Source organism: Tamandua tetradactyla, chromosome 11 (assembly GCF_023851605.1).
Source record: "Tamandua tetradactyla isolate mTamTet1 chromosome 11, mTamTet1.pri, whole genome shotgun sequence".
Classification (NCBI taxonomy): Eukaryota; Metazoa; Chordata; class Mammalia; order Pilosa; family Myrmecophagidae; genus Tamandua; species Tamandua tetradactyla.
This window is the reverse complement of record NC_135337.1, coordinates 55539483-55548983: the sequence shown is the minus strand read 5'-3', so window position 1 is coordinate 55548983 and position 9501 is coordinate 55539483.

Here is a 9501-nt window from a genome sequence, read left to right as displayed (position 1 = left end):
TACTGGATTAGACTTTGCATTGTATTATTACTGAAATGATTTAAGGCTTTTTTGATATTGTGCTGGAATGAATGTATTTTGTATTTGGAAAAAACATGACTTTTTTGGAGTCCAGAAGTGGAATTTGATGGCTTGAAACCATTATGTACTACAGAAAAGCCATGTCCTTTTTCCTAGTTCAATCTTGTACGAGTAGACATTATTTGGGAGGGATCTTTTAAATTAAGTTTTTTCCATGGAAATGTGATTCACCCAATCGTGGGTGAGACCTTTTGATTAGGTGGTTTCCTTGGAGACGTGTCTCCACCCATTCAAGGTGGGTCTTAATCAACTTAATGGAGTCCTTTAAGAGGGAACCAGTTTGGAAAATGCTCAGAGCTGACACAGACAGACATTTGGAGATGCAGAAGGAAAACACCCCCAGAAAAACTGTTTGAAACCAGAAGCCCAAGGACTAGCAGTTGTCAGCCTTCCCAGCTAACAGAGGTATTCCAGATAAGATTGGCCTTTCTTGAGTCAAGATGTCTGTGGTAGTTCAATTCAGGTGTCAACTTGGCCAGGTGATGATGCCCCATTGTTCTCTTGCTGTAGATTTAAATCATCAGTATGTGAAATTAATCTAAGGGGAGTGTCTTTCACAATGAGTGAGGTTTAATTTAATTAGCTGGAGACTTAAAAGAGAAAGGTCAGAAGAGAGGTCAGCAGCACAGCATACCTCAGCACTCACAGCTCAGCCCAGAGGTTTTGAGATGTGGAAAGTAATCACACCATTACTACGGAAGGCTATTGGAACCCAGAAGCCAGGAGAGAAGGCCAGCAGCCATCTCTATGTGCCTTCCATGTAACAGAGAGCCTCAGATGAAAGCTAGCTGCCTTTCCTCTGAAGAACTATAATTTTTTAACTAAATAAATCCCCTTATTAAAAGCCAATCTATCTCTGATGTGTTGCATTCTCACAGCTTTAGCAAACCAAAACAGTATCTCTTTCTGGATGCTTTAGTTTGGACATTTTTATGGCCTTAGAACTGTAAACTTACAACTTAATAAACTCCCTTTATAAAAACCAGCCTGTTTCTGGTATACTGCATTCTGGCAGCATTAGCAAACTAAAACACCCTCTATAACTAGGCACATAATAAGCAAAATTATTACAAGCTAGAAAACTCTCTCCATCTATAAACATTTCTCCCAAACAGCTACTGTGACATCTGTACTCTTATGATATTTTGTGCATTCCTTCCTTTACTATTAAACTTAACCTAACAAAAAGAAATTATGTGTTTTTGTGTCTATGCCACTTATTTTTGAATTTTTTCCAGGACAAAGACCTAGTTTTATTCATCTTCCAGTTAGAGTGTCTAAATTATAGCTTGTTCTCAATAAATTTGGCTGAGTCAATAAATAGAAAAACAATACCCTACCTTTAGTTCAAACTGTAGCCAAAGATTCTTCTTTATTTACTTAGTCAACAACTATTTATTGCACATATACTATGTATTAGACAGTAGTGCTTAATATTTTGAGTAAACAAAAAAGAAAAAGTATTGTCGCCATGGACTGAATTCTACTGAAGAGACAGATAATATCTACTAAGTCTAAGAAATAAGAAAGCAACAAGTACCATGGAACAACTAAGGTACAATAAGGAAGATCAAGGTTTCAGGAAAAAATGGGTTGAGATTTTAGATAGTGTGTTAAGATAATTTTATTGAAGAGGTGGCGACATTTGAGGAAGCCCTGAAGGAGGTAAGGGGCAAGCAGCCGGGTATTTTGGGAAAGAATATTCCAAGTGGAGGGAGAATAGACCTGCTGTCGTAAAGGCCCAAATACAGAAGCATGCCTGGTTTCTTCAAGAAACAGCAAGGATGCCACTATGAATGGACAGCAGAATAGTAGGCGATGATATCAGGGAGGATCTTATAGGATAATTTCAGAACTTTGGCTCTTACTCTGGATAAGATTTGAAACCATCAAAGGTTTTAAGGAGGAGTAACATGATCTGAATTACATATTAAAATCATCAGTCAGGCTGTGTTGAGAATAGACTATAAGGGAGGAAGAGAAAATTCAGTGGATTTTCAGCTAGTGGAAGGCAGTGGAGGTGCTTGTGCAGGTGCAATGGAGAATTTAAATGAAGGAGTCAAATATAGTATCAGTAGAATAATAAAATAATGAATAAGAATACACCTCTTTCTTTTTTACCATGTGTTATAGTTGTTTGTTTGTTCTAACTCTCCAACTCTTTGGCAGCTCCTCCAGGTCAAGGGCTATGTTTGTCTTGTTTATCGTAGTAATTCCAGTGCTTAGCATAGAGCTTAACACATAGTCTGCATCCAATAAATATTGTTGAATAAATCACTGATGGTGATATTAGACAGCCTAATGGTTGTGACTCATAAAACTTTTGCTTAAGGTTCTATTAATAAGCGAACATTTATCAAGGGTCATGGGAATGAGCTTGGAATTTCTGCTTATGAAAGATATATCTCATAGGTTGTATTTAAACATAACGAATTTGTGTAAACACTAATGGAATTTTTAATAAATAAGTATACAGTTTTAAATGGGGCACATGACTTCAAGTCTGCTTGTGATAAAAACTATTTTACTAGAAACTCAACAGTGCTCAAGTACAATTGGGTAAATTATCCAATGACCTGTGATACCTCAAAATGTAAGACTTAGAAGCAGCAGCAGATATTGTGCTCAAAGTTTTTTCTCTTCTTATGAATTGCAGTTGTAAGAAGAGTTTAATATTCTAGCTCCTTTTTTGTCCTCTTCCATTTTTCCATGCTTCTTAAAAATATGTCAACATTTTCATATTCATTTCTTTCTGTGGTCAGACTCACATTTCAGAAAATCATTGCAATGAGCATCAAGAGTTTTCCATATATAATCTATCTATCTATCTATATATATACAGATTTCTTATATTACCCTGGTTCATTAAATATTTAGGAAAAAAGTTCCTTAATAAAAGAGGTAGCTTCATTTAAGACATAACACAGTAAATTACATGGTGATACTGATGTGCTTCTGCTGTTTATTTTTTAGGCTGCTTTTTAGACTAGGGTGCCTAGCAATTATTCATTTCTTCAATCATTTAATAAATATGTATTGAGCATTTGTTATGTCCCAGATACAGAGGTAAGTGCTGGTGGCACTAAGATGTTATTTTCTTCTTTCCAGAAACACCTAACTTAGTGAAAAACATTTAACAAACAACTACAATTAAACACGATACAGATTGTAATGGTATTAGTCAGGGTCCTCCAAAGAAACAGATTTGACAGCATATAAATGAGATTTATTATAAGGAATTGGCTCATGCAATCACAGTGGCTGGCAAGATTGAATTCTATAGGGCAGGCCGCAAGCTGGAAACTCCTATAAAGGAGATTCTGAAGTCTGGCATGTCCAAAACCCCATAGGGCAGGCTGCAAGTTACAGAATCTGATAAAGGTGATGCTGAAGTTGAATCCAAATTCCCCGGGGGAAAATGGCTGACTGAAATTGAGTTAGAAGATTCTTCTTTCTGATTCCGAAATCCTTAAATCTGACTTTTAAGACTTCCTACATTGCTGAGGGCAATCTCCTTTGTTGATTGTAGATACAGCCAACCATAGATACAATCAATTGATTACAGTATCAGGCCAGTATTTGCTTAACCAGACAACTGGACACCATAGCCTAGTCAAGTTGACACCTGAAATAAACAATCACATAACGGAACCCACATCTGTGGAAATGGAAACTAACATTGGCGATAGAAGCATCAGAGAAATTTAGCCAGAAGGGGTAAAACTTTCAATGATACAAAATGTAGAGAACCAGTAGGATTAGCTCATCTGGTGTGAAAGGAGGAAGGGAATTCTAAGGAAATTCTGTATGTAAACATCCACAATCATGAAACTGAAATTGACTCAAGGAGCTGAATGTAGCTTAGTTTGCTGGAGGGGGTTAGGGAACGGCAGGATCACAAAAGATTTTAGATGCCAGGTGAAGGAATTTAAACTGTGTTTTAGGGAAATCGTTGGAGGGTTTTAAGATAGATCAGTTTTGCTTTTCGGTTTTTGAAGTTCTTCCTGGGAGCACCATGGAGAGAGTATGGATAGTCCAGGTGACAAATAATAAAGGGCTTGAGCCAAGCCAAAAATATTAGGCTTGTGCATAATTGACACTAATTGTTGAATGAAGAATGAATACAGCCAAATGTTGGTGTTCTTGCTATGCCACACATATCTACAGCTGTAGGAACAAAATACAAAGAGAAGTACTTTTTTGAGATGAGGGGCTGGAGGTCGCTGATATGATCAAAACTGTACTTCAAAGAAGTTATTCTAGCTGCAATGTACAAGATGAGCTGGAAAGGAAACAGACCCGAAAAATGCAACAGACAAGAGCACCTGATTGAGGATGATACCACTGGGATGAAAAGGAGGGGATAGATTAAAAAGTGCATTGATTATGAAGAGATGAAAATATGAGGACATTTGCTGGAGAGGGATGAAATCTTGAGAGGATTTTTTTTCATTTGTTGCTTTTTTTGTTTTAAGGGGAAGCATGAGCATGGATGTATCCTGAGGGGAAGGAGCTGGAAAAGAGAGCCAGGGGAAAAAAAAAGTAGGGGAAGGGAAAGGGAAAAGCTGAGATCCTGAATTTAAATTCTCCATTCACTAGTTGGGTGACTGGGGCAAATTACATAAACTCTTTGAACTTCAGTTTACTTATTTCTAAAATTTAGATAATTTCTAAACTCCACAGTTATTGTAAGGATTAGAGATTATTCAAAACGTTTAGAAAAAGTGGGCACTCAATAAATGATAGTTGTTATTGTTGTTGTTATTAAACTGTGTGACTTTTGATGAGAGAAAAGGCAATAATGGGGTAGAGAAATTTGTGGGGAAGAAAGAGCAGAAGGGAAAATTGAGTTCACGCTCATTTTTCTACGAAGATGCCAAGAAGAGATTGAGGAAGTGGGTCCTGGGACAGGGATTCGGAGGAGCGTTGAAAGCTTTGAATAGCTATAGTTGTGATTCAGAGGAGAAACTGACCAACTGTGGATGTCAAAAGGAATTTCTGATTAGTGTTAAGGGATCAGAAGAGAGAATCTTAAAGCCTTGCTCATTTCATTTCCATTAGAAAAATAATAGTGGAAGAATTAGAATTACTCTTTTCAAATTTCTTGACCTATTTTCTCTTACACTAGAATTATTTTATATTTTCTCTTAAATGTTTAAAAATCTGTCCAGAGAAGTTCTTCTTAAATTGCTGTTAAAAGAAAATTGTTACAGAAGAAATCGAAGATGGACCATAGGAAGAATCTTAGTTTTCCTAGTTGCTACGGCAAATACCATACAATGGGTTGCTTAACATCAAGAATTTATTGGCTCACAGTTTCAGAGGCTAGAAGGTGTGCTTCCACCATGGGTCAGTAGTGTTCTACCTTGCTGGCAATCCTTGGGTTCCTTAGTGCTTTAGTTTGCTAAAATTGCCAAAATCAATATACCAGAAATGGATTGGCTTTTGCAATGGGAATTTATTAATATATGAGCTTAATGTTCTGAGTCCAGGAAAATGTCCAAATCAAGGCATTAAACAGGCGATACTTGGACTCCTCTGTCACATGGTGATGCACATGGTGGAGTCTGCTGGTCTCTCCCTTCTCTTTTGGGCTCTGTAATTTTTAGCTTCTTGCTTCCCTGGTTTTCTCTTTCAGTTTCTGTGTCCTTTCTCTGTCTTCTATCTCTGTTAGGTTCTGTATCTTTTTCTCTGTCAAATTCTCTGGCTTATCTCTCAGCTTCTCTGGCTTTTCTTTCTGAGCTTTTCTGTGTTTCTCTTTGCTTCTGTGTCTCTGAGTATCTGTGTAAGTCATTCTCTCTCAGATTCTTATAAAGGACTTCAGTAAGAAGATTAAGACCCATGTGAGGTAGGTCTCGACTGAAATAACACAATCAAGATGTCCCACCCACAATAGATCTACACCCAGGAATGGGTTAGTTTGAAAACATGATCTTCTGGGGTCCATGAAGCCTTCAAGTCATCATACTTGGCCTTCCCAACATATGGCAATGTCTTCTTGTTTCTCTCCTGGGTTCTGTTGACAACCAGCTGCCTGCTCCTCCCCACAGTTTTCTCCTTTCTAGGTCCTCCATTAATAGTATTAAGACTTATTCTGAGTCAGTTGGGCCCAACTTAACTAAAAACATCTTCAAAAGTTCCTAATACAATGAGTTCACATCCACAACAAACGAATTCAAATAAAAAACCATGTTTTTCTTGGGTATATAATTCAACATAACCCAGGAAGAGAGCATGCTAATAGGTGTACATAGAAAAAAAATACTTGCCTTTTGAAAACATCTCATACTTGATTTCTTAATCTAAGAATCCTCTTAGTCTTTATCATGATAATCATGATATTATCATGATAATATCATTATAAATCTAAAGATGACTGATTAAATATGTTGTATTGCCCCAACATTTTTATCCACAGGGTCCTTTGTTTTGTACACACATTCCTTGGGACACAGTTTGGGAAGGTTTAGTCTAGTAAGAATAACTTTCATGTCTGTCTTTCCTCTTTCCAAATACCATGAGATAATAATGTTTAAGATATATAAAATTTTTTACTCTCAGAGTTCTCTATATAGTTATGCTACCAATTCATTCTCTCCTTGTTTGTAAGATTAAATGGAGAGCAGTCTCCTTAGCTCCTCGAGTCATATTTCTCAACTGGGATTGGTCTTTCCACATTTGGAAATGTCAGGGTGTATCCCACTAGCTGCCAGGGAAGTCAATTGCCCCCTGTTGAGCCAGACAGTCGTGTAAGACAGCAGAGAACTGTTCACCCTGAAATGTTTTCTCTATGACATATAGTTGTCAGCAAGACAAATTAAAAGCTTGTTAGTTGCTGTGCTTCCAGGTGAATGAGACTTCCGAATGTCCGGATAATTCAAACCACCTATTGCACTTTCATTCTTATCTCTGGGCCAGTTGATGAGTTGTGCAAAACAATGTTGCCCACTTTCTTCATTGGACCATGTGGCCTACTTGTGGTATAATTCCACAAACATACTGAAGCTAAGTGTTTCCTATTGACTCTACTTACCCCATACTTTTTCACTGACCTGCTGTGAACTTCTAAGGACCTATTTCTGACAATTGCCAAGTAAGTAGCATTATTTCTCTCATTTTATAGATTTATAGGGGTTATGTAAGTTGACCCTCAATGTCACAGAGATTTCAGGTGCTAGAGTTGGGTTTCAAGCCCAAACATTTGGACTCCAACACCCAGCTGCTTAACTGGAAGCTCTGTGCCTGAGCCAGTATTTTATAAAGTTTTTCTGCTATAGATGGCTTATTTTAAATCATTGTGGAATGCATCCTAAGGATTTCCTGGCTGTGTCTACATGCCAAATGCCAGCAACTCAGGGTTCTTTTCTCAGCTGAGGAACTCACTGGATATGTTAGCATGAGCATATCACATATCTTCTTTGCATCTCATCAGTAAAATAAAGCCATTGTGCTAGAAATTTTCTCTCCAGTGTCAGTCACATTATCTCCATCCATAGCCTGACTTTAGCAAGAATAGTTGAGAAATATTTATGCAAATACATAAGAAATAAAGTGCTTAAAATGTATTTATTATAAAAGTAAAAATGTACTATGCATTTTGTAAGTGGATTAAATAGCATAGTAAAGACATACTGAGAAGTCTCCCTTTTCCTCTAAAATGTCTACCTATGTTCAATCGCTTTCCAAGTTCTTCAGTGTTTTTTAATAATGCTGTTTTGATATTCAGAAGCTAACTAATATGAAAGATTACTATATACTCAAACTAGTGTTTATTGTATTTTAAAATTGTCATCATGTATCCATTTAAAACTTTTTAAAGAATAACTTGCTCAATTTTTAAATTAGATTTTTTGATATTATTATTGTTATTATTGGAGAAAAAGTAATATATGCCCATGGTAAAAAGCTTGAATAACATAAAACTGAATAAAATGCAAAGAAAGACACCTTTCTGCAGCAGACCCATGATTATTATGCAAACAGCTTATTGTGGATTCTACTAGAATGATTTTAGATATATTAAGCCATAAATATCTATCTAAAATTAACACAAAATAGTATATATTCTTTGAAAATGTGGAAGCATCAAGTATGCATTGCTTTGCATCTAGTTTTGCAGTCTTAGAAATTTAAATCACGGTACACCAGTATAAACAAATTTCCTTCTGCTTCTTGCCCACAGCGCAGCCATCATATGCCTACACCATAATTGATTGACCATTCTATTATGGATGGGTAACTAAATGGTTTTCCATTCTTCTTCTGTTAAAAAAGAACATCCTTGGTCATCTTTGCATACATACAGGAATATATCTGAGAATAAATTCCTACAAGTGAAATTGCTGAGTCACAGAATAGGCATTTTAAATCTTGATAGATATTACTAAGCTGCCATCCAATAAAGCGTCCTCAATTTATGAGAGTAAAAAAAGACCTAGTTTAAAGCATATTTATTGTTGTCACCTTTTCAACAATCCTTTATTACTAAAACACTAAATAAAATATCCATATTTATGTAACTCCAGGTTTGTCAGCAAATATTAGGAGGAAAACTAATTAGGGTTGATGTAGATAGACCCTTTTGGCCTCCGTGTACTCCATCACATAAAAAATTGCAAGTATTCAGATGAGTTGCAGTTGACAATGTTACATTTTTGAAGAAAAATACTAAGTATATATTAATTTCTATTAGTGTTTTGGACTCCATAATTTTTTTCCAGGCATAAAAATTTTGATAGGCTCCTTTTAGAAGCTAGCAGCCTCTTAGGCACTATTCACCTCTAGTGCTTAATGGATGACTTATGGCTTCTTTTCACATTTTGCTTTCAAACTGCAAATTAACATCTGTTTATTCTATATTCTTGTCTTTCTTAATTGGTTTAAAAAGCTTCCTTTGCAGGAATAAAAGGCATAGAAGTAGAAAACAGCCGTAATAGTAAGTAGGTCAAACCTGCATTGTTTAGGGAACAAGGAGATTTTTGTTGTTCGTTTTTAAGGAGTAATCCTAGTAAGGGTAGGGCTCTAGGTGCAGGTGAAGTAAATTGTGACAGCGTTGCTACGGTTTTCCTAAAGGATATTTCCGTCAACTATACAACAATATACTACTTTGTGTAAAGATTGAGGCTCCAACAGGTCTTTCAAAGCCACACTCTCTTTCTCATCAGGGAGAATGTCTACCGGTTCTTGGAAGAAAAATAATGCTGCTTGAAAAAAAAAAGCTTGAATTTCAACAGCTTTTAGAAGCTAAATTCTCCTAAGAGCCCTCATACCGTAGCTTCACTATTACTTAAGAAAACTATTATCGCAAGCTCTGGGTCGTAAAAGAGTCCAGTGCACCTTACAAGGCAGATTGCCTGCGGTTAATGAGTATCAAAGGTGCGACTTTCTCTTGAGGATTCTCCACTTTATCTTAAGGCACTG